This window comes from Arachis hypogaea, chromosome 10 (assembly GCF_003086295.3).
Source record: "Arachis hypogaea cultivar Tifrunner chromosome 10, arahy.Tifrunner.gnm2.J5K5, whole genome shotgun sequence".
In the NCBI taxonomy this organism is placed as follows: Eukaryota; Viridiplantae; Streptophyta; class Magnoliopsida; order Fabales; family Fabaceae; genus Arachis; species Arachis hypogaea.
In genome coordinates this window covers 74,472,697-74,478,696 of record NC_092045.1, presented here as the reverse complement: position 1 = coordinate 74,478,696, position 6,000 = coordinate 74,472,697, and positions in this window count along the sequence as shown.

Sequence of the window (6,000 nt, the reverse complement as noted above, 5' to 3'; positions counted from 1 at the left end):
AATATTTGAAGTTGCATCTCCAATCCTAACACAATTCTTTGAAATTTGAACCTAAATTGAAGAAACTCAATCTCATTATATGCTCTACTTTAAATATTTTCTTGTAGTCGTAAAATGTATGGAGGGATTATTGGAAGCCGTTCTTAATAAAAAATTAAGCTCCGATTTTCCTATAAAACCTAAGTTAACCCGCATTCTATTAGATTGGTCATAATATATAAGTAGATCCATTCATCCTTAAATAGAATAGAGTTCAATGCCCCTTTGTTAAACTTTTATTACATTCATGTAATTAAAACTTGAATCTATAAATACAATTCGAGGTGGTATTTGATAGATGTGGTGCATTGTAAATAATTGTGATGAAGGACAATCGCGTTGAAACGTTAAACGAAAAGAGTAAGTTTGAGTAAGAACAATCATCAAATTATCAAAAGAATAATAGAATGGTAACATAAAAAAATATCATAAAAAATTATAACTTGTACCTTAAAATGACCAATTTTGATAAAAATTAAACAAAGAATATATTCTTATTCTAAGAAGTAACAAAAAAAAATTAATAATTTAAATAAAATAATTTGTTTCTTAAATCTAGACTCATGAATAGCAAAAGAAACACTATATATACCTTTTAGTACCATAAAATTAATTATAGGAATTAATTATTGATATCAATATCAATTTGATATTAAGAGCATCTCCAACGCTAGTTTCAATTTTAATTTTATTTTGGATATTTGTGGGATTTTTTGTCGAGTTAAATCTCAATTTGACCCCTGAAGTTTAGTCCGATACTCAAAATGAGCCTCACAATTTTGTTGGCCTAAATTAGAAACCCCAAATTTGCAATCATGGCTCTAACTTGCTCCTGCGATCATCTCCGTCACCGAAATGCTAATCTGACGCAATTGCATGACATGGCGGACACTACTTAAATGACAACGCATTGATTTCATGCCCAAACCCTTTGAAAACCACGTCGTTTCAGTTTTTTGTGAGTTAAAACTCTCTTTCTTTTGACGACAACGATCATAAGTTGTAAAACATCAAGAAAACCCTTACACTACGTGGTTTCCAAAAGGTTTGGGGGTGAAACCAATGCGACGTTGTTTAAGTAGTGTCCACCATGTCATGCAATTACGCCAGATCAGCATTTCAGTGACAGAGATGATCGTAGGGACAAGGTGGAGCCACGATTGAAAATTTGAGGGTTCTAATTGGGGCTAAAGAAATTATGGGGGTCATTCTGAGTATCGGGCCAAATTGAAATTTAACTAACTATTTGTCATAAATAGTGATTTAAAATTGAAATTAAAATCTGTCCCTCTAATACATAGTTTCAATTCAATTAGAATTTTATATTTTATAATTATTATATTAACATAATTATACGAGTGACAAAATTTTATTAGTTTTTCATTAAGATAATACCGTATCGCTAAGGTGATACCGGCACTACTAGAAAATTAGTTATTTCTGATGGATATTTCTGATGGATTTTATCCCACCCTAACCGCCAAAGCTACCTTCTCCTTCTTCTCCTCTTTTTTAAACAAAGCAAGCTTTGTATCTTTCTCGTTTGCAGAACAAAGCAAGCTCAAGCTCCACCACCGCCATGCCTCTCTCTCTCCTTTTATTCCCCTCAGTTCTGGCTCACATACCTTCGCGCAAGCCTGGTGCACGAATTTGTGATTCGCACAACTAACCAGCAAGTGCACTGGGTCGTCCAAGTAATACCTTACGTGAGTAAGGGTCGATCCCACGGAGATTATTGGTTTGAAACAATCAATGTTTATTTTATTAATCTTAGTCAGGAGGTCAATAAGGTTATTTGGATTTAATTTTAAGAAGTCAAAGTATTTAAAATCGTAAGAAAAATAAGAGAGAATAATAGCGTTACTTGTTATGCAGTAATGAGAAATATGTTGGAGTTTTGGAGACGCTTTGTCCTCTAAATTCCTGCAATGTAATATTTAACTCAATTGTTTGTAAAGCACGTCTACGGCAAGCTGCATGTAGGGCGTCACCATTGTCAGTGGCTACTTCCCATCCTCTCAGTGAAAACGTTCCTATGCTCTGTCACAGCACGGCTAATCATCTGTCAGTTCTCAATCAGGTTGGAATAGAACCCATTGATTCTTTTGCGTCTGTCACTAACGCCCAGCCTTCAGGAGTTTGAAGCTCGTCACAGTCATTCAATCCCAGAATCCTACTCGGAATACCACAGACAAGGTTTAGACTTTCCGGATTCTCATGAATGCCGCCATCAACCCGGCTTATACCACGAAGATTCTGTTGGGGAATCTAAGAGAAGTTCATTCAGTCTGATGTAGAACGGAGGTGTTTGTCAGACACACGTTCATAGATTGAGGGAGGTGATGAGTGTCACGAATCATCACCTCTTTCACAGTTAAGCGCGAATAAACATCTTAGATCGGACCATACACACGTTTGAGTGAAATAGAAACAATTGCATTAATTCATCGAGACGCTACAGAGCTCCTCACCCCCAACAATGGAGTTTAGAGACTCATGCCATCAAAGTGTATAAAATTCAGATCTGAAAATGTCATGAGGTACAAGATAAGTCTCTAAAAGTTGTTTAAATAGTAAACTAGTAACCTAGGTTTACAAAAAATGAGTAAACTAAGATAATTGGTGCAGAAATCCACTTCTGGGGCCCACTTGGTGTGTGCTGGGGCTGAGATCAAAGCTATCCACGAGTAGAGGCCTTTCTTGGCGTTAAACTCCAGGTTATGACGTGTTTTGGGCATTCAACTCCGGATCATGACGTTTTTCTGGCGTTTAACTCCAGACAGCAGCATGAACTTGGCGTTCAACGCCAAGTTACGTCGTCTATCTTCGCGCAAAGTATGGACTATTATATATTGCTGGAAAGCCCTGGATGTCTACTTTCCAAACGCCGTTGAGAGCGCACCAATTGGACTCCTGTAGCTCCAAAAATTCCATTCCGAGTGCAGGGAGGTCAGGATCCAACAGCATCAGCAGTCCTTTTTTTTCAGCCTAACTCAGATTTTTGCTCAGCTCCCTCAATTTCAGCCAGAAAATTCCTGAAATCACAGAAAAACACACAAACTCATAGTAAAGTCCAGAAATATGATTTTTGCCTAAAAACTAATAACATTCCACTAAAAACTAATTAAAACATACTAAAATCTACATGAAATTACCCCCAAAAAGCGTATAAAATATCCACTCATCACAACACCAAACTTAAACTGTTGCTTGTCCTCAAGCAACTAGATGAATAAAAGAGGATAAAAAGAAATCAAGAAGCAATAATATCTCAGAGTTTTAAGTGAAGCTCAGATTCTAATTAGATGAGCGGGGCTAGTAGCTTTTTGCTTCCAAACAGTTTTGGCATCTCACTTTATCCTTTGAAATTCAGAATGATTGGCATCCATAGGAACTCAGAAGTCAGATAGTATTATTGATTTAGTTAAGTATGTTGATTCTTAAACACAGCTACTTTTATGAGTCTTGGCCGTGGCCCTAAGCACTTTGTTTTCCAGTATTACCACCGGATACACAAATGCCACAGACACATAACTGGGTGAACCTTTTCAGATTGTGACTCAGCTTTGCTAGAGTCCCCAGTTAGAGGTGTCCAGAGTTCTTAAGCACACTCTTTTGCTTTAGATCACGACTTTAACCACTCAGTCTCAAGCTTTTCACTTGGACCTGCATGCCACAAGCACATGGTTAGGGACAGCTTTGAGTTAGCCGCTTAGGCCTGGATTTATTTCCTTGGGCCCTCCTATCCATTGATGCTCAAAGCCTTGGATCCTTTTTACCCTTGCCTTTTGGTTTTAAGGGCTATTGGCTTTTTCTTTTTTTTTTCTTTATCCAATGATTCCTTGTAATTTTTTTTTCACAAGCTTGTTTTTCACTGCTTTTTCTTGCTTCAAGAATCAATTTCATGATTTTTCAGATCATCAATAACATTTCTCTTGTTCAGCATTCTTTCAGGAGCCAACAATTTTAACATTCATAAAATTCAATATCAAAAATATGCACTATTCAGACATTCATTCAGAAGACAAAAAGTATTGCCACCACATCTAAATAATTAGAATTTTTCTTATTAAGAACTCGAAAAAAGATTATTGCCTCTTTATTCTACAAATCTACTATTTTATTCATGTTTGATGATGATGGGAAAAATAAATTATAACTTAATTGGAAATAAAACCAAAATAGATATGCTAATTACTACTACTCCTATATAACTTCTAAGGTAAAATCCTATAATAATACTATCACAGAGTTAAAGCTAGAATTAGAACTTAACAACCTGTATTTTGGGAAGTGGATGTTCCTCTAGTCTGTAGGGTGCCTTCAAGAATTAATTTCTGACGCTTCAGCTCCCTTAAGTTCACATCCTTGTTCTTCTTGTTCCCTTAGGTGCCATGATCTTGATGAGTTTTAGCTCAGTGATCATGGCAACTCACACCAAACTTAGAGGTTTGCTTGTCCTCAAGCAAAAGAAATGACAGGAGAGGAATAGAGGGAGAGGCAATTTCGAAATCCAAAAGATATGATGAGTTGAAAAAGATTTGAAAAAGACTTGGATTGGAAAAAGATTTGGGTTTATGAATTAAGATATATTTGATATTTTTGAAAAAGGGATTTTAGAAATTAGTGTTTTTAGAAATTAGGATTAAAAATTTTGGAATTGAAGGATGACATTTTGAAACATGTTTATGCAAGAAATCATGAATTGAAACATAAAAATTTAGAAAAATTATAAAGAAAAGCGAATTTTACCTCCTCCCCACCATCCTGGCGTTAAACGCCCAACTGGTGCATGTTTTGGGCGTTTAACGCCCAAATGCTGCTTCTCCTGGGCGTTCAACGCCCAGCTGATACATCTTTCTGGCGTTGAACGCCAGGAAGTCCTTTGTCACTGGGCGTTTTTCTGAACGTCCAGGATGCGAACAATCTGGCGTTAAACGCCCAGAAGGTGCTTCCTTCTGGCGTTCAACGCCCAGAGGATGCTCCTTTCTGGCGTTTAACGCCCAGATGGATACCCTTACTGGCGTTGAACGCCCAGTGGGTGCTTCTTTTGGGCGTTCAACGCCCAAAACATTTCTTACTGGCTTTTTCACGCCAGTGAGCTTCCAATTTTCCCTGTAACTCTGTGACTTCAATCAATTGCTATTTCACCTTTTGAAGATACTCTAGCATCTACCTGTAAAACTTGATCAAATAGAAAAGCAAATAAAATTAAATTTTGTGATTTGGCTGGGTTGCCTCCCAGCAAGCGCTTCTTTTATGTCATTAGCTGGACTGTTACTGAGCTTCAATTAAGTCTCAGTTTTGAGCATTCTTGCTCAAAATTACCTTCAAGATAATGTTTAACTCTTTGTCCATTAACAATGAACTTTTTGTTAGAGTCATTATCCTGAAGTTCTACGTATCCATATGGTGATACACTTGTAATTACATATGGACCTCTCCACCGGGATTTTAATTTCCCAGGGAATAATTTGAGCCTAGAATTGAATAGCAGAACTTTCTGCCCCGGCTCAAAGACTCTGGATGACAATTTCTTATCATGCCATCATTTTGCTTTCTCCTTGTATATTTTTGCATTCTCGAAAGCATTGAGTCTAAATTCCTCTAGCTCATTTAACTGGAGTAAACGTTTTTCTCCAGCTAATTTGGCATCAAGGTTTAGGAATCTGGTTGCCCAGTAGGCCTTGTGTTCCAGTTCCACTGGCAAGTGACATGCCTTTCCATACACAAGCTGGTATGGAGAGGTCCCTATAGGGGTCTTAAATGCTGTTCTGTATGCCCACAGAGCATCATCCAAGCTTCTTGCCCAATCCTTTCTACGGTTAATTACAGTCCGTTCCAGGATTCTTTTGAGTTCTCTATTTGAGACTTCAGCTTGCCCATTAGTTTGTGGGTGATATGGAGTAGCTACCCTGTGGCTAACTCCATAACGTACCAGAGCAGAGTAAAGCTGTTTAT